This window comes from Herpailurus yagouaroundi, unplaced genomic scaffold (genome assembly GCF_014898765.1).
Source record: "Herpailurus yagouaroundi ecotype Mexico unplaced genomic scaffold, PumYag 164, whole genome shotgun sequence".
NCBI lineage: Eukaryota > Metazoa > Chordata > Mammalia > Carnivora > Felidae > Herpailurus > Herpailurus yagouaroundi.
Genome location: NW_024412405.1, coordinates 30,248,921 through 30,269,427, shown reverse-complemented (window position 1 = coordinate 30,269,427; position 20,507 = coordinate 30,248,921). Strand labels below are relative to the sequence as shown.

Genomic DNA, 20,507 nt, shown 5'->3' with positions numbered 1-20,507 from the left:
TGTGGCCCTTGTGAAGTAACAAGCACCCTTGTGCCTGAGTTTATCATCTATTCCTTCTTAGTTAGAACTGAAGAACCAAAGGAAAGAAAACAAGCTATTTTCATTTGCATCCTGGTATACGTTGGACTCACATGGGGGATGCTTAATGTTTAGAACACTAGGGCTGTGTTCAGTGTGCTATAATCAATATAAAATACCTCATCCTTCTATCATTAAGTGGGTATTTGGAAAAAGTTGTTACATCCTTAGGCATTGCTTTAGTGCTAGGAAAGAACTTAAAAATTCATAGTGATCACTTACCTGGACTCTCATATCACCTATTGTCTACATCATTCTGATTAACCACACATATGCTGCCTTGAACTGCTAGGCACAATTGCATTTTTCTACTTACATAATAAATGTTGCAAATATATATTACTTATGCACATGTCTGGTTAGTCATTAATAGAAAGAAACTATATCAATCCAGTGCTCACTATAAACCAAGCAATCATATACTACTATGTGTAAGACAATTATAATGCATAAGTACTCATGTCTTTTATTAATATTGTTGTTACTGATCTAAGCCTATTTGAGCATTCACAATTATTCGGATCTTTGGGTAGATACATATAGCTTCTAAGAGTTAGAAGTAGGTGATGGGTAAAATTCTTCCCCCCCTCAAAACTTTGCTACCTAATGGTTTGTTACAATAAAAGCAATTGTGAGAATTAATTCTGCAACACATATATCTATCAGTAAGCAGGGACAAGAAAAAGACATACAATCTGCTCTGTAAAAAAACCTCACATAACTTGTGGAGATAAATGGGTGCCTACCAGTTCGAGTCACACATATTATGCTTTTTACCCAATGGAACAGACAAAATGTGTTATAGGATTTAGGTGGAAGAGAATCCACTATGGATGGTGGTGGACAAATGCAACACAGAAGAAGATAAACTTGACCAGACTCCCAAGAAAAGGCAGGTCTGAGAGGAACGGAGTGGGACCAAGGACATCCTAGGCAGGCAAGAACCAACAAAAGTTTAAAGGTGGAAACCCTGTAGTCAGTCTTACATATTTATGGAATTGCACTTCTCCTAATTCCAGCCGTCAAAGTTGGAACAACATTTTGAACATGAGGAAAATTATCATCAAATTATAGGTGTCTTAGCAGCCATACCACCAGAATTAATCTATTCTAATAGGCCACTCAGGCATAAAGATTGTGGATTTTCTACTTTTTATAGGCAACTTGACTTTCAGTTAGAGTATTTTATAACCTATTCCCTAAAACATGAAGGGCTGTGAAAACACTACCTGTAATCCCATTAGCAGTGCAGAGCGTTATTGCTGTTAACAAAGCCAAGAAAGCAACAGTCTTCCCCATGTTCATTCATTTGCACATTCATTCAGTCATTCATTCAGCGATCTCGATTGAGTACCTACCGGGTATCAAGCATTGCGCTGAATTGTAAGCAGTTATAGTGAGTTGAGAGAAATTCTGCTTTGTATCATCACCTGGTAACTGACGACATTAGCTGAGTAAGGCAACTGTCCAAAGCTATGACCAGGGAGAGGTGGGTGATGGTGGCAGGAAGGAGGAAATAGCAGCATCAACAGACTGAAGCACTACCCCCTACTGAGGCCCTGACCTGCAAAAACTCTCAGCTGTTTTCCCATTGCTAATCTGGAAGGCTAAGACTGCTTTTAAGGGTGCCTAGAGTCCAGGCTTGTTTTGATAATTCCTAGAAGGTAGGCCTACCTAGGACTCTCCAGTTGGTTTTAAAATGGGATTCCAGTGTACAAAGTAAGAGTCCAATGAGGTGACTCCGTTTGCACATATTATTTGCTCTCATTTTCCAAGGGCGTCTGGAGAATTGGCAAGGATTTCCAGCTGTGTTCCTGTCTGCTCCATACGGAAAGTTGAGCGTCCAGGCTTCGAGGGACTTTGCCAGGGTACCTATATGCTTAGGTTTGCCTGGGACAGTCCAGATTCTGTCAACTTTCCAAGTGTGTAACTATTAACAGCATCTAACTTCCTTCTTTAAAATGTCCCATCAACACAATAAATTATGTGGTCACTTTTAATACTAGCTGACTTCAACCTTGAATAATAGGTCTCTAAGTCCACCAACAATTTGGGAAATAAGACTTCTGATACGTTAAAATACTTCCAACCAAGGAAAACTGCTGTAGGGTTTTCCTGAGCTAGTTACATGATACTAAAAAAGTTTGGTCAATAGAGCCAGATGGTTGGCTCATCCTCCAAGGTTGGCTCAACCTTATCCTCACTGGTTTCGGTTTCCTTACTTCAGAGTAGAGATGTTAACAGTATCTATTTCGTAGGTTTGCAATGAGGATTATATTAATTAATATATTAAAAGTGCCTAGAACAGTGCCTGAATAAAGGTTTGCTCTCATTACTACCTCATCCAAAAAGGTAGGCACAGGAATGCAGATATCTCTTCAAGATCTGATTTCATTTCCTTTGGATATGCCTAGAATATGGAATTGCTGGGTCATAAGGTAGTTCCATTTTTAATTTTTTGAGGAACCCCCCCCCCCAACACTGTGTTGCATAATGGCTACATCAATTTACCTTCCCATTACCAACACACAGGGCTTCCCTCTTCTTCACATCCTCATCAACATTTGTGACCCTTTTTTGTTTTTCCATGCTGTCTTATCTTTAATTAAATATAAAGACTTCCAATCACATCACCGAAAGACCATTTTACCCACCACTCTGTTTGGCCACCAGTCTCTCGTCTCTCTCTCTCCAGCAGTGGTGAGGTAGATACCATTTCCATGGGGGGAGGGAAATCCATGGTTCGTTGCCTTTGCCAACAACAGAAACACTGGACAGCCAAGTGACAAAGCAGTTGCCACTGGCATCTTTCATGTGAACTACATCCAAAGAAGCAAGGTGTCTCTCTGTTGGTGATCACACCAATTCTTCCCAGGTTAGCACCTCCAGTCATCATACACAGACACAGATTACCAGTGTCAAACTTGATGAACTCAGCAATCTTTCCCTCCTCTAAATCAATCTGAGTGGTCTCATTCGCCTTGATGAGGGGATCAGGATAGCAGATGGTATGAACATCATGGGTCACCAGATTCCTTTTGCCCCCCACAAAGGTATTTCTCCTTTGCACAATTTATACTTGAACGGCAAAACCAATGCTTGGTGTCGTGGATCAGATGGAAATTCTCCCTGGTCTTGACAATGCTGATGATGCCCATAAAATTAGCAGGGTAGGTTCTATCAGTTCAGAATTTGCCAACGGTCATAATAAATAATAAAATGCTGCATAAAGATCTTCTTTACTTCATCTCCTGTTAGGGCATACTTAAGTCTATTCCCTAGGAAAATGATGAGAGGGAGACTTTCCTTCAGCTTATGGAGCCAGTAGATAGACAAGGGGTAAACACACTGGTCAGTTTATCTAGTGTCCAATGCTTTAGAGCTGCTACACACTTCAGAGGCTTTTTGGGACCATGAGCCCCAGCTGTGCTAGGCATAGATAGAGCTGTTATCATTTGTCTATTTGAAGATAGCCATTCTAACAGGTGTGAGATGATCTCTTATTGTGGTTTTGATTTGCATTTCCCTGATGATTAGTGACATTGAGCACCTTTTCATATACATACCTGTTGGCCATTTATGTCTTCTTTCGAGAAATGTCCATTCAGGTCCTTTTCCCATTCTTCAATCGGATTATTTTTATTTTCATTTTATTTTATTAATTTAATTTAATTTTTTTTTTTTTTTTTTTTTTTTTTGCCACTCAGGTTGTACATTCATTGCAGGATTATTCACAATAGCCAAGATACGGAAACAAATTAAATGTCCATTGACAGATGAACAGATAAAATGTGGTACGTACATACAGTGGAATATTGTTTAGCTGTAGAGAGTCAGGAAATCCTGTCATTTGCCACAACATGGTTGAAATTGGAGGACATCATCCGAAGTGAAATAAGCCAGACCTAGAAAGACAAATACTGCATGATCTTACTTGTAGAATATAAAATAGTCAAGGTCATAGAAACAGAGGGTACAGTGATGGTTGCCAGAGGCTGAGGGGAGGGAGAAATGGGGAGATTTTGATCAAAGAGTACAGGTTTCAAGTACACAAGATGAATAAGTTCTGGAGATCTGCTATACAGCATGGTTATTACAGTTAAAAAAAAACTATCATATACTTGAATTTTGCTAAAGAATAGATCTTAAGAGTTCTCTGCACATACACACACAAGAAAAGAAAGCAAGAAAAGAAAATAGTAGCTATGTGAGGTGATAGATATGTTAATCAGCTTGATTGTGGTAATCATTCCACAATGTAAATGTTTGTCAAAACACCAAGTTGCACACCTTAAATATATACAATGTTTATTGGTCAATTATACCTAAATAAAACTTTAAAGAAAGGTAAGCATAGATGAGTTAACAGCTCTTGTATAGATGAGGCCTTAATTGAGAAATGTCAACCACTACTCAATAGCCTATAAAGCAAACTTACTCATCTTTGAAACCAATAGCAAGTTGCTATAAAACTTTAATGAATATATTTGGGCTATATAATAAAATAAAACCACAATTTTTATTTACAATAACACTTTGAGCTCACTTGAAGTGAAACTGTCTTTTATCTCACTGACCCTACAGAAATTTACTATGTTCCATTTTATTCCTCTCAAGATAGAAAGCATTCTGGTATCAATAAATTATAGTATCTGAAATTTTTTTGTCTTCTAATATTATAATATTGTAAGCCCCCATTCTTATGTCTCCCCAGCTCTGTGTAAAATGTATCATATATATTTTTTGATTTGGATATGCCTTTAAACCAGATAAATTTCATTGTATACATTAGAGGCAATATACGTTTAACATGGAAAAGAATCACTGATAATAATAGGATACATTAAGTTGGCAACAGTTGACTGTTGCCCTGTTGAACTGGGATTAAGCTATCAGACAGTCCTCAAAAGTAAATACCTTGATAGAATGATCACAATGGAATTTAGAAATTAAATACAAAAGACTATGTTAATGTCGTATAAATGGGAACATGAGAAAATATCAAAGTTGAAGTTTTTGTTGGAAGATGAATTCGAAATGATCTCTTATGCATATGCAACTTTTAATACATACTCTCTGAGGTACATTTACACTCACATTTAGAAGTCTAATTAGTAATAAAAAGGAAAGAGTTCGTAATGATAGCACCCTGCTCTTAGGGTCCCTATTATAGATTCTGAAAACAAATTCATTAATATCTTAATATATGTGATGTCATTTTCTACACTTACATTCTTTCAGTCCCAAAGATGTAAGCTTCCCCCCCTCCCCTTTTTTTTCCTTTACATTGAATCTGTAAATTTCAAGCCTGGGGATCTTGTTACTTTCAAAGCCAGACTTTTGACATTTTTTTCCTGCAAAACAAAAGATTTGGGGGGGGGGGGGTGCGGATAGCCATCATGCCCTGAAATATGTGCTTTTTCTAATGTGTGCTGTTTCTTGGAAAGGCTAACAGGCGTTTGGATAGTGAACCATCAAAAAAACACCACTTCTAAGGCTTCTCTTTTAGGCTATTATGGGTAGAATGCCTCTTAACCCTTGAGGCAACTCAACCATTGAGTTAAGGAGATTTTCATGTATCGGTTTTGCCTGTCACATGGTTGACTTAACTTCAGGATATACTTTGCTGCTGAAGGTTCATTTCCCTCCATTTGTTAAGTGGCTAATTATAAAGGTTCACAAAAGAATTGACACAAGGGAAAGAGAGGGGCCTGGCTTCTCTCCGCAGCCCCAAGAGGCCTGTACAAGTGTCATTTGTAAAAACAGAGCACAAATTAAGCAATGGCCGTAATAAGCTGCCAGTAGCTGGGGTATAATGAAAGGGGAATTCTTATGTCGATGCAAAGCAGGCACTAAAGTGTTAGGGTTTTTGTTTATTTTTTTCCATTGACAACTAAGCCCAAATATAAGTCATCCTGTTTAAGCTTCTACTGCAAAAATAAAATTTTAAAGCTGAGTTGACCACATAACAAGCTAAATAAAAAGACGATTTTAGACCTGCAGCTAGGATTTACAGGTTTATTTTCTCTCTATCATGTATTGAAAGTACTTTTGAATCCCAGTAAAAACGGCTTTTATTTCCTGAATAAACACATATTTTAAATAAAGTTATTAGAAATAATAACCAGAAATAGGAGTGTGACATGACATCTGTATTAAGAAACATTCTCCATCAGATAACAGTCGGCTTTCCTATTTACACCCAATACCATGAATTCTAAATACCAGCCTTTTTAACGTTTGAAAAAGCATAAGCAACAAAGAAAACTCCCTTTACTTAGGCATATGAGAGCTAATGAAACAGACTGGAAATTGCTGCATTGTTTCTACCTTTCATCAAAACATCCCTATGCATAGTATTCGCATCATTATGTAAGACATTTGCAAATATGTATAATGCTTTTGCCTATGGGAAAACTCTCCTGCTCTAATGTATTCCTGAAAGATGAATGAACAATTCTTTAGGTATGATAAAAAGATTCAGAGGGCTGGATAGAGCAGTGATATTAAAGCTACAAGCTCATCATTTAATTTTCTTTCTTTTTAATGTCAGCTGCTAACACTGCAGGTCTCTGTTTTACTTAATTTTTTCCCCTGCAAACTCACCACTGCTTTGCCAATTCCTTCTCTGATTCAAGATCAGCAACCCCCAATTTGCTGAAGGCTGCCTGCTTTGATACTTCAGCAGGGATCTTGTGAAGCTAGAAGTAGTCTCTGGCTTCAGATCTCTGATCTGGATTTTCGCCTGATTTGGGATTTTCAGTAGCATCTGAAACAATTGTGGAAACTGGGGCATCAGCAGATATCCATCTCATTACCAGCTGAATTTAGTAATCAGACCAGGAGCTGATTCTTAGGGCGTGTGGGGGCTCCACTTAGACTGAAACTGTAAAAATGTGAAAAGAATTTTCATCAGATTTTTGAAAGGAGATGGATGGGTAATAATGGGACTAACAGACTGGAGGAAATTAGAACATAAATACCAGCAGAGGTGGAGCCCCAACACAGGAGCATGCGTGAGAGGTTCTGCACTTGGAGACATCAGGTATCTGATGGGTACAAAGCCAAGAAGATATGATTGGGCTAAAGGCCTGTGTACAGTCATTAAATTTCCCAAGAACACTAGAGTTTTATTTTTTGAGAGAAACTGAGCAAAAAGTCTCCATAATTCAGGTACAGTAGGCCCAAAAGGGGTTAGGCTCAAGATGTGGGGCTGAAAACAGAGTGATTTGATGAAGAGAAGTAGGTTAGAAGAGTCCTTACCACCAATCAGAAAAAAGAAAAATGGAAGGACTCTTCTTTGGGGAAATTGAACTGACTTTAAAGAGAGCTTTTGATAAAAAAAGGTGACTTTGCTTCCTGATGAGTCCGCAGTGAAATCTTTCAGTGGAAAAGTCCCATCCACACATATAGAGCCTCTGATTTGCTCTTAATGCTTCATTCATAAACGTTGACAGACAATAAGGGATCATCAGGCATCTTAGTAAAGCCTCCAATATGAGAAAGAGGATAAAAAATAATCATACAAACAAAGGAATCCAGAGCTGATGGACAATTCAGGTTATAGAAGAAAGTTAAAAATAATAGTAATATCCTTAGAGAGTCAAGAAAAGATATTGTGTTCATAAAACAAGAACTGGGTGTTTTGAAAAAGAACAAAGAACAAGAAAGAGCTCTTATAAATGAAGAATAGAGGGGCACCTGGGTTGCTCAGTCAGTTAAGTGACCGACTTAGGCTCAAGTCGTGATCTCACAGTTTGTGGTTCAAGCCCTGCGTTGGGCTCTGTGCTGGACACTTGCTTGGAGCCTGGAGCCTGCTTCCGATTCTGTGTCTCCTTCTCTCTCTGCCCCTCCCCTGCTTATGCTCTGTCTCACTCTGTCTCTCAAAAATAAATAAATGTAAAAAAAATTTTTAATAAATGAAGAATAGAAAAGCCAAAATAAAAATGTAATAGAAAGGCTGATAAAGAAAATTCCCCAGAATATATGTCAAAAAGACAAAGAAATGGAAAATGGTAGAATAAAAAAGAAATTAGTCAATCGAGAAGATATAACCTTTTATTAAGAACAGGTCTACAGAGAATAGAGAGAATGGAGGAAAGAAAATTATCTAAAAAATAACATAAAAGCATTCAGAACTGAGGGCATTTATCCGCAGGTTATAAGAATATTGTAAGTACTCAGCCCAATAAATGAAAAAACAAAACAAAACAATGACAACAACAACAAAATAAACCAAGTCACGTCAGCAGGAATTTTGACAACATTAAGGATAAACACAAAATCTTAAATAGTTCAAGAAATAAAGAAGGAAAGGAAAATAGGACAAATAGATTAAGAAAAAGACAAAAGACAAAACAATAGGTCACATATAAAAAACACAGAAACAGAATGGCATCAGATTTCTCAAAAACAACCTTGAAAACTAGAAGTGGAAAAATTGCTTCCAAAACTCTAAGGCAAATGACTTTAAACCCCAAATTTTACATTCTGAATATTCTTAATTGGCTCTGAGAATAGAATAAGTTTATATTTAGAGACCAGGAATCCAAAAATCTTACCTACCATCAGCTATTTTTAGGAGACTACTGCAAGTTATAATCCAGAAAAAGTAAGAAATGAATCAAGAGAGGAGATCCAGAATATAAACACTCATAATACTAGGGTAAAAAAGTCCTGGTTTGTTTGAAACAGTCTTGGTTAAGTCCAATTGTTTTGGCATAATTATTAATAGCACTCCTTTTATTCTTAAAGGTGTCCTAGCTATTTCTAAAGGGTGGATATCTCTATTCATATTTCATGACATTGACGACTTTTAACCAAAATTTCTCCATTTTGGTTCAACGTCAAAAACCATGATGAAATCAGTGGATTAATTTATATACAATCTGAGAAATAGATCAGAAAATATACATGATTATCTTGAAGCTATGAAATAATTATGAGCAAACCTTTCATTAACAGGTGCAACTTTCCTCCAGCTAAAGTTAGTAATTAAACAAAAGCAGAATATATATATATATATAAGGTTCCAACACTCATAAATTTCATTCAGTTGTTTTACTCATTTTTGCTACTCATATAGGTCAACAGAAAATGCTTAACAAAGGTTGCTTTCATCATAAAAGGCATCTGTAAGGATGACCATGAGATGCTAGTGTATGGATCCCATTGACGTAATCTCAGTTTCTTTGATTCACCATCAGTTGTCTTTATAGTTGAAATATGGATCCCGGGTGCCTGGGTGGCTCAGTCAAACGTCTGACTTTTGATGTCGGCTCAGGTTGTGATCTCCTGGTCATAACATTGAGCCCCTCGTCGGGCTCTGTGCTGATTGGAGCCTGCTTGGGGTTTTCTTTCTTCCCCTCCTGTCCCTCCCCCGCTCATGCCAGCACTTTCTCTCTCTCAAAATAAATGAACAAACATTCAAAAACCAATATGGATCTCTTTATTTTGAGCCTAAAAATGAAAATGTCTAAAGTGTATATACATTTCTTTAAGATGATCTGAACATAAAAATTAACTAGTTCACAGATTGCCGAACACAGGGCATTGTGCTAAGTGCTACCCACACACACCTAGAGATGGTTAAATTCTCGGGCTTCAGAAGGGCCAAAGCTCTGACTAGCTGTGTGGCTTTGGGGACAGTTACACAATCCCTCTATGCCTTAGTTTCCTCACCTATAAAATGTCCAACACCTCACAATTCGGTGTGCTTCGGATCAAATACCGTTTTATGTTTTGTTATAGGGATGTTTCCCAAATATTGTTGCATTCATTACTCAGGCTTTGTCAGAGTTGTCTTAACGATGTTGGTAAGTTAGGTCTTCTTTCCCCCAAAAGATTGGAGAAAGCTATACTATGTAACTTAAAATATGAGTGCATAGTGCACCATTATCCTACTCAACAGAAATGAATATAGAAGGGAAGATACTCATCTATGTGACTGTCACCCACAACTCCCTTTTCTTTTTCACCTGGAAGTATGAACAGGAAACCAGGAACAGCTGGCCAAAGAGTTCACTAGGCTGCTTAGAGAAGCCATGGATGGAGTCCAGGTCTTTTTCTATGGATACAGTTAAGTACAGCACCCAAGAAGCCAAGAAGATAGAAAACATGAGAAATATCTTACCTGGCACACTATGATTCTAGCTGGTACCTGTTGTTCCTGAAGCCATGACAACGTGAGCCAGATAATAGGTGAATGCTGGCAAGTTTCTTAATAAAGATGAAATGATAAGTCACTTTCTAAATACTTATCAGTGTCTTCAAAACGTATAAGCTGTCTGATAATTTAAGCATAATTGTGTTGACATCATTTCTTCTAAGATGTGAGGATAAAAATATATGCTGTGTTGTTTTCTTTTTTTTTTTCTTTCTTTCTTTTTATATACATGAAGCAAGTGATGAGTAAAGAATTGAAGTTTTCTGGTGAATGAAACAGCCAGACCACTTTTCATGACAAAGTTGGTAATTAGAAGGCCAATTTAATGGTGAATCAGGCAGAAATATTCAAACCATGACAAATGACTTTAATAATGCAGCTTGCAATGCTTGAACAGAAATAAATTTCACTTCCTCAAACTCTCGCCTTTTCTGCCTGCCTGGAAGATAGAACTGTCCAGGAGGTATTTTGTACGCTTTATTCAGTAAAGCTTTTACTAGATTTTAAGCGACCAAATAGCTTGCAAATGCAAAACATCATTCAACTTCTTATGATTTTTTTTTTCCTGAAGGTAGACCGTGTTCAGAATTCTGAGTAAGTCAAGATTTATTTTTCTTCTGTTCTGCTTAGCCCTGCAATAGTGTTTTATTGTTGCCGCTCTGACTTGAGGTATTAAAGGGAGCTACATTGGCCTCAAAATTGAAAGCTAATTTTGGTGTTTGTCATAAGTTTGTTAAGACCACATGCATTCCACAGTTTGAAAAATTTCATTATTCTGTCCATGCTGGGGCTTCGTAATTGGATAGTAAGGATGTTCAAAGACTAATTTAGTGAATTGCACAATATTTTAAATGGAATTATGCAGGTTTATGGGTCCTCGGGGGATTCAGCTAGGAGCCTCTCGAGAAAATCTGTTTATCAGTAAATGATATTAGCAGCTTTCACCTAGCTTTTGTCTTCATTAAATTGCTGCTCTCCCAATTGAGGGTCACATCTGAGGCCTGCTTTGATAATTTGTCATTATTGTCTTGTTTATTGGAGCATAAAGTTGATACAGGCCAGGCTGTGCTGTTTATATACAATGTGCAAAGAAGTTTCTATTAACAATTTTACCAGTGCTAAATCAAAGTGGAATTTTTCAGGGTTCAAGAAAGGGGATCATTTGTAGCATTCTAATTTCCTCTAAAACTCTCTGAGTACATGCCATGCCCCCTTCTCTAATATGTATAACACATAATGGCCTGGCTAGAGCCAATCCTCTGTAGACTTTGTAAAAAATTCATTCTTATCTTTAAAAATAAGGGTTGAAAGTTGGAAGTCTTTCTATAGTATTGAGCCATCCTGCAAAACCCAATCCATGCCACAGACATCTCTTAAAGTATGGCATTCTCACATAGTGACCATTAACTATTTATCTTAATAGATTTGTGGTTATATTGAGATATTAAAATTGGTAAGAAACACGATGAAGCATACTTTCCACTGAACTTTCGAGTTCTAAATCCGGCAATAGAAGGGGCAATCCTGGAGAACTTGTTCGGGGCATATTTGAACGTATCCCTGAGTATGTCTAAAATCAGTTGTCTTCTGATTATGCTTTCTGTGTGGATTGCCATGAGGTATTCTTTGCCAGTGATGATATGGGATCTGGAACTGGGGAACAGGGCAAATAGACTCCATTTTCAACCAGGTCTGTGATTCAAGACATTTTTTTCCCTGGGAGATTTGCATATTTCATGACTGGCCCTGCTTCTTCTCAGCAAAATCATTTGGGGGACCTTGGTCTTCCTTGTGTGTATGATCTGGGGATGTTCTTTCCACTGGTTGGTTCAGACACATCTCCCTCTCCCCCCACCATCTCCCATTCCTCCAGCCTCTATTCTCAGTCCCTAGGCCCCCAGCAGCAATACTATTTATGTCTCTACAAGAGACTAGGCCCAGCAGGAAGGAGAACGGAAGTTTAATGGCCAGTGTGCACCATACTTTTGTGGCTCAGCCGGCGAGAAAGGAACTCCCAGTCCCCTGCAACACGAAGGGCAAATTCTCTGTTGGAGTTCACCCAGGTTAGCAGCAGCTCTCACGGGTTTGATCATACACATCCAGCATCCCCATTGCCTGAACCACCTTTGGCCCTGCTCTCCCTGGGAGGGAGGTTCAGAAGGCCAGTGCTCATTCAGGGACCTAACTATATTTTAACACAAAGTGCACAGGGGTTTTGGGGATGGAAGGAAGGAAAAGACCAACCCTTCAAGGGTAAGGACAAGTAGAAATAGTAAGTTCTACCCTCTTAAGGGCTCAGAATGATTGCTTAGGCCTTCCTTATGTAAGTTCTCAGGCCAGGAGCCTAGCCAACCTCATTTTTATATACTATTACCTAGCACATCCACAGCTTTCAAAGATTTATGGTTATTATCGCCATCCACTCACCCACATAATCACCAGCCTTTCACTTTAAAATGGTTAAAAATTGTTTCATGGATTGCAGATCATTAATGTAAATTAGACTATTTCTATATTTGATTTCTTAATTTTTAACAGGAAAAGAACAGCTCTCACACATACACTCTTTTTTTTTCACTTGAAAATTTTAAATGGCTCTCCAGACACCTCTTTCAATAACTCTTACCCTCCAAAGCTAGGCTGCCTTTTAATTTCACTTTAAAATAGCTACATTGGGACCATAATATGATTAGAACTAATGAATATTGTGGAGAGAAGCAAGAAAAATTTTATTTAAAATCTTTAAAAAGTATAAATACTTCATGTGAGTAAGGACCTGTGGTTTATCCCGGCTCGGTCAAGGACTCAATTTTGATTCTCAGGAACAGTCATCGGAGCTCATCAGGTTTCACCTTGTTCATCCTCCAAAGGATCATGACTCCAAAGCTTCCTCACTGGATGGTAGGAAGCAATTGTGTTAAAATAAGTTAACATCTCATAATAATAATGATAATAGTAAAATTGTCTAAGTGAAAAGGCAATAGAAACTACTTATATAGTGGATCTAATAAAACCTTGCTCATTTTCCCTTTAAGGAGCTCTGGACACAGAGACCATTAGCAGGATGCTACCAAATAGACATTGTATAAAAATGCCAACTTGTTAACGAATGTTCTAATTTTACCTAAGAAGTTCATTCTTTGGAAGGAATTCTGTAGTCTTGACTAGTTTCTTTCCTTTACACTGATTTCTCAAGCTTAACAAGCAGGCATCTGGAATTTGCTTAGTAGTCTCTGAAATTTAAGACTTGGATGTCAAAATCTGCACTGCTTAAGGAAGTCGAAATGAACTGTTGTTGCCAAAACATAGTTGCACCTTCCTGAGACCTTTGCAACCCTTAGCCACTCCTCCATCCATTGTAACTTTCCCACCGTGCAGGTTTTTTCTTAAGGCTTGGGCACTGTTGCCACTCTATCGTGCCATTGTTACGAGACAAGATGCACTTAAAATTTTTTTCTTAATATTTATTTATTCTTGGGAGACAGAGAGGGGTGGAGCAGAAAGAGAGAGAGGGAGACAGAATCCGAAGCAGGCTCCAGGCTCTGAACTTCAGCACAAAGCCCTAAGTGGGGCTCGAACTCGCTGACCGCAAGATCATGACCCCAGCCGAAGTCGGATATTTAACCAACTGAGCCACCCAGGCGAGAGGCACTTTTTCATCACCTAAGCAGCTTGAGTCTGATTTCTCCATAGAACACTTTAAGAACGCTTGGTGACTTATTTTGGACAGAGGCAGCTAAAACTGTATTCATCAAAGCAGCAAGGTTAGTCCCACTTGCAGAGTTTGGAGACCACAGCAGCGTGGAAGAACCCTGAACACTGCCGTTAGCCAAGGACCCGAGGCTACTTTCGATTCTGCAACCTGGGGCAAGTGTCCTCAAGACTTGGCTTATTCCCCTCTGCTGAGGAGTGATGGTGGGGAGAAGAGGCTTTGGCCTACTGAGTACTCATGACAGCCTGTGGACCACCTCAGGGGTTCAGAGAGAAGAGCTGGTATTTTCCCCATTGTTCAGACCGGGCAGATGTGCTCGGCTCCGTCACAGTCCAGGGATCAAAGCTGGGATTCCGGCGCAATGGCCGGAAGCACACAACTTTGTAGGAATACTGTAGCTTCGAGAGAAGACTAGAAGTAGGCTTGTCAGCAGAAACAAACGAATCTATGTTCATTTTTCTTCTTCTAGCTTCGGTATTCTTATTTTCTGCTTAGGCTTGAGCTTATTTAATTCTGCTATGGAATTTTAAAAGCTAGGCATTTCTCTGGCAGTTCTCATATTTGGTGAGAAATGATGAATATACAGAATGCTTTTGGCTTTAAAAGCATTAGCTATTTGGAAGTGGCAGTATATATGGATAGATAGAATCCCAAACTGGGGCCAAAGAAGATCTAAAAGTTCTATTCCTTGACCCATAAAACCGAAAACTAGTTCCTACCTCATTCTCTCAAGGCTCATTGCAACTGAAGGACTTATCCGTCGCTGTATTGAACAGCAAACAAAAAAAAGTTTTGGAGAAAAAAGGTTTATGTTCAGCTTCTAAGCAAAAATAAAACAACACTATAATTTGATTTAGTTATCAAATTCAGAAATATAGACATTTCTACTTCAATGCAAGTAAGCACAACTTTGAAGAATTACTTGCCCATAGATATGATCATTTTCTGAAATGGAATTTACTTAATTTAGGAAAGAAATTTTTGCAGACACTGTTTTATGTATGTTTCTTTGTTGTGAATATGTATCAGCTTGATTTTTCAGGAAATTGACCATTGAAACATTTCTTTCCAAGTAAGTGCTTGTAAACCCTAGAATATGGGGTCTTTATTCCCTGAAGAAGCAGAAAATGCCTCAATGAATTCTTCCCTTACCCTTTGAATCAGCTTGCACTTTAAAATGTTGTGCTTTTAACTTTAGTTAAAATGTTGTGCCCAACTTTAGTTGGGAATCTATTTATATTCTTGTTAATGGGAAGATATTAGGGACTTTTGTTACAAACGCACCAGTGCTGTGTGTTAAGGGCTGGAAGCAGGGGCAGGGAGATAAAGGGAAGGTGAGAAACAGAAAACATGGACAAAAAGAGCCAAGAATTATAAGATGGCTGATAATGTTACAGAAAGTTCAAAAAATAAGGAAAATAACAGATGGATAAGTAAATAACAACATAGGTTCTATTGTTCTATTGAGCATTTTGATTATGTAGCTTTTTAAGTTACTTATGTTAGCCTAAAAATTATAAGGAACTACAGTTCATATGCATTTTTTTCTATACCCAGATAAACCACATTCACGAGAATTCTGATTGGCCATGGATATATCTGGTCCTAGAACAAGAGGAAGTCTTGTTAAGCATTCCCCAGAGAGAAGAGGTCTTTCCAGGGCTACTAATGCTCTCTCCTGCAGGGTAAAGTGCCTTCTCAACTGGATGCCCACGCAATGACATTGCTTCCCTGGTGAGTTTCCCCTCTATGACAGCTCGCAACTCCTGAGAACTGCTTTGTTACAAGACTGTCATGCTTCCCCCCAATTTTCACAGTTGTGGGGGCATTTCTTAAAATCATGTTATCCCTGAAAGCCGACCAAGCAATCTGTGGGAGGGAAGGGCAAAGGGAGGTAGGCATGCCTTTTCCCTCCCTTGAATTTCTCTACACTTGTCTGGGACTTTTCCAAAACCACCCCATGGTGGCAGTTTGCCCTAAAGTTTTACTTTTGTGTATTGCTGCCATCCAAATTATATTTATATTTTTATAGTCAGTTCCCTGTGCTAGGCATGGCTGATATTTTTCAGGACAGCGTGTATTTGAAATTGGACAAATTAAATGTTTGGCCAAGTTATGCTCCATGGAAACACCACTCCCATGAAATGTACCTGGGACAAAAGAAATATTTGGACATATAATTTTAATAAATGCTGCATACTATCTATCCCTCTTGGTTAGCTGCAATGCACATTAGTATATCAAAGCTCTGAGAAGTCCTGTAGAAACGATCCATTTCACTGCATTTAACCCATTTCCCAATGAACTTAACATCCCTTTTTGGAGTAGCACCTGTGTATGTGCTATATAACTGGTTTGGGGAGGTATACCATTCAGCAAAGAATAGCTGAGGTACTCCAGACATGAGAAGAACTAACAGTTGATGAAATAGGACCAAGATCAAACAGGGATGATAAGAAGTATGATCACTCCATTTTCTTTTTTTTTTAATGTTTATTTATTTTTGAGAGACAGAGCACGAGCTGGGGAGGGGCAGAGAGAGAGGAAGACACAGAATCTGAAGTAGGTCCCAGGTTCCAAGCTGTCAGCACAGAGCCCGACACAGGGCTCGAACTCATGAACCATGAGATCATGACATGAGCCGAAGTCCAATGCTTAACCAACTGAGCCACCCAGGCACCTCTGATGATTCCATGTTCTAATCCCACTTAATAGCCTGCTCCCTATCTATTCAGAGTTGGCCAACAGAAGAAGTTGATATCCCTAGCATTGTTGCCTAGAAACACTGGCACAAAATTAGCAACCAAAATTAAACTTAAATATGCTTTTGAACTGTCTGCCTGTGTAAGCCGAAACACCACTAGAATTTGCTTCAATTACTTAACCCTTAGATCAGCCAGTAGAATTTATTATATCATCATTTTTAACACCCAAATTACTATTCATATTTTTAAAGCCGGTGGTGAAAGATGTTTCTGAAGCTGTGAGGTTGATTCGTCGCACAGTGTATCGCAAATTGACCTTCATCTTAGGGTTCATACTCCATGCTTCAGTTTCTTCAAAGAACACAATTATAAAAGTGCAACCCCCAAATCAATGAGATGACATATTAGTTAAAAATATTCAAGTCTTTCTGACAAGGGAGACTCTTCTGGCAGCTGTTTTCTAAATAGTACAGAGAAATTATCATAATAGTTATACCTTCCATACACCACACCCCCAGCAAGTTGGAGAGGTTGCCACAAACGTAGATACATTTAGTCCTGCATTACAGTTGAAGACCTGACCATGCAATGACTTTATACACTGTGAGACTGAATTTTCTTTCTTTTTACAAGCTACCTTGCCTAGTGAAATTGGACAATTTATCACACAATTGCCTGCAGCAAATTTAGCATATGCAAGTGATTAGTTTGTCTCTTCCCCAAGCTGCTTTGATGCAGTTGGGTAAGAGTGGCAGCAGAAACAGAAGGTCACTTATAACACACATTCTCTAGGGAACCACTAATGGGCTATTGACCCTTTCCCACATCAGGTCGATGTGTCATATTTGATTCTGGTTCCTTGAGATATAATTTCCAAGTGGTGATGGTTCAAAGTCCACACAAGATGGGTTGTCGTATCAAGTTTTAAGCATGGCATTATTCACGCCCATGAAAGGCAGGTGCCAGCTGATTGGATTGGAGATAATTTTACCATTTCCATCTAGCCCAAGGCAAAGCAAAAATACACTATTGACAACATTGGTTAAGTTTAAATAACCACGTATGAATTATATTTTCATTCTTGGGTTACCTGGGTGGCTCAGTCAGTTGAGCATCCAACTCTTGCTTTCAGCTCAGGTCATGATCTCACAGTTCATGGGTTCAAGCCCCATGTCAGACTCTGTGCTAATAGTGAAGAGCCTGCTTGGGATTCTCTCTCTCTCCCTCTCTCTCTGCCCCTCCCCTGCTCATGCTTTCTCTCTCTCAAAACAAATAAATAAACTAAAAAAGAATCACTCTTGTACTTAGCATCCTTCCCCCTCTCTCCCTTTAGCCTATTTCCATGAGGTTTGGGAAAGCAAGTCAACATTTTTGGTAAGGTGTGCCACTGGTATATTATTTATTTATTTTTAACGTTTATTTATTATTTATAGACAGAGACAGAGCATGAGCATGGGAGGGACAGAGAGAGAGGAAGACACAAAATCCGAAGCAGGCTCCAGGCCTACATGGAGCTCGAACTCACAAACCGCGAGATCATGACCTGAGCTGAAGTCAAATGCTTAACTTACTGAGCCCCCCAGGGACCCCACTGGTCTATTATTTAAAGAAAATTTAATGAGTCCCTTTTTTTTGCCAACTAATGGATTTTATTGCACTGCCATGAAAAAAATTTTCTATGAAGGATTTAAAACTATTTCAGATAAAATATTAGGTTCAGTCAACAATCCCTAATGTAAGAGAATTGGTGCAGACAATCAGAAAGGTCAAATGGACAAGTGAGCCTCACTTTTTAAATTTAAAATGTGACTTTTTTTAAAATCCAGCATAGAATTACCTCTATGCATTCCAAGATCACATATTAAAGTTGATAGGTGTTTGAAGAGCATAGTCAAACCAACACGTTATCTATGTACGTCGTTTTTCTCCAACTGTAGAGGAGAGACCAAAGAACACTCAGAGGTGGGAGGAAGCCAGCATGGTGATGAAATGCTTTTCTTAGCTCAATGGCACGTTGGCAACTAAAGAACTGTTGTTGGGGAAGAGTGGGGGCTTTTTGAGGTGGAATAGTAGAGGTGGGTGAAAAGAAAGAGCTGGAGAACTACAGACGACAACACAGTGGGTGGAAGGAGGGTCCTGTCTGTCCAAAAAGGGTGCAGTTTTTCCTTGATCCCCACCCTGTGCTGCATGTGGAAGCAGATTTCTCTCCCGCTCACCTCGTATATCTTATAGCCTAGACTCCGGACGCACAGGCAGGAGGGTGTGGACGTGGGAAAACAGCAACGGGAGGTGGAAATTGAGAGTTTCCTTGAATGTTCAAGACCTCAGGCCCCGGTAGTAGATTTAGAAAGCAGGTATATAACAAGCTTTCAATTTCTGGTGGCAGTAAACTTAGTTTGAAATCATCGATTTAGAAAGAGGGAGGTTTGAGCTCTCTAAGACCCACTAAATTACTGAGCCAGGCCAATTTATGATCTTCCGCGTGTTGCTGCAAAGAAAATTTTCCCTGCAGGTAAACTGTCTATCTGGAGCCAGAGTTATTAGAAGCAATTTTATGAGTGGGATCATTAATTATGACCTATGAAATTTTAATAAGTACCGTCTTCGGATCTTCTGCAGGAGCTGAGATCAAAGTGGCTCCAAACCATTGACACAAACTTGGTCATCAGGAAGTCTGGCAAGCTTGCAAGGATTTGGGATCTCTATGCATTCTTCTATTTTCTTTGCTGAGGGGTTAAAGGCATATATACATACGTATGGATGTGCATATACACACAGATGCACGTGCACACACACACACACACACACACACACACACAAAACCCACATACACATGCATATATTGCAGCTTCAACAGATTTTTATTTACTTAATCCTGGTGGTCATGACTGACTTCATTCTTAAAATGTATTTGTATTTCTTAAGTACTACTTTTCTTTTTTAACTATAACTAAGAGAATCTATGGTGTGGTTGGAACATAAATGAACGTGAAGTAACGTACATTTATCCCCGGTCTGTCATATAACAGAAATATTCCCTTGGGCAACTGACTTAACTGAACTGGGCTTCTGTGTCTTACTCGTGTGAACCACTCGTGTGGCATGAGAGCTAATGGGAAAACAGTGCTACATGTTTATTAATATGTTTGTCTTTCAAATCTAAAATTCAATGGATACATGTTTCTCTAGATTCCAGTAAAATGAGGGCAATAAGAGTACCTGCTTTAACCTTCACCTGCTGTGAAGACAGAAGAAGATAATCCTTGTAAGGCACCTCAAGGGGTATCTAGCACACAGCACACATCCCACGGGTGTTCATTCTTCTCTTATTATCTTTATTATCTCTGCTACATGGGAGGGAACAAAAGGCATTTTAAAGAATATCTGGTTCAAAAAAGCTCTAAAAAGTGGAATAAGTGAAATTAAAGATCCATCATCTGGGGCATTGGGTGTTCCTAAAGCTGTTTAGTGACTGATATATGCTGTAGGTGTTACAAGTGTGTAATATCTTCCTCCCATTTCTCCAAAATTAATATTTTTTGTTGCACACATGGATAATGAAAACCCTCAATTAAAGAGTAAGAAGAGGGAAGGAAAAGAAAGAAACGAGAAAAGAACAGAGAAGAGAAGAGAAAAGAAAAAAGAAAAGAAAGGAAAGGAAAGGGAAAGGGAAAGGGAAGGGAAGGGAAAGGAAAGGAAAGGAAAGGAAAGGAAAGGAAAGGAAAGGAAAAAGAAAAGAAGAAAAGAAAAGAGAAGAGAAGAGAAGAGAAGAGAAGAGAAGAGAAGAAAAGAAAAAAGAAAAGAAAAGAAAAGAAAAGAAAAGAAAAGAAAAGAAAAGAAAAGAAAA

At 38.6% G+C, this 20,507-nt stretch overlaps 1 long non-coding RNA gene and 1 pseudogene across 1 annotated transcript in view; one reads left to right on the top strand and one right to left on the bottom strand.

Moving 5' to 3' along the window:
• LOC121037898 (40S ribosomal protein S4-like) overlaps window positions 1-3,515 on the bottom strand; it is a 33,164-nt pseudogene extending 29,649 nt beyond the window's left edge.
• Window positions 3,516-15,181: 11,666 nt separating this feature from the next.
• LOC121037820 (uncharacterized) overlaps window positions 15,182-20,507 on the top strand; it is a 40,374-nt gene continuing 35,048 nt past the window's right edge. Inside the window, exon 1 of the long non-coding RNA XR_005794007.1 lies at window positions 15,182-15,689. This is a non-coding gene — a long non-coding RNA (uncharacterized LOC121037820). The remainder of the gene's footprint in view (window positions 15,690-20,507) is intronic.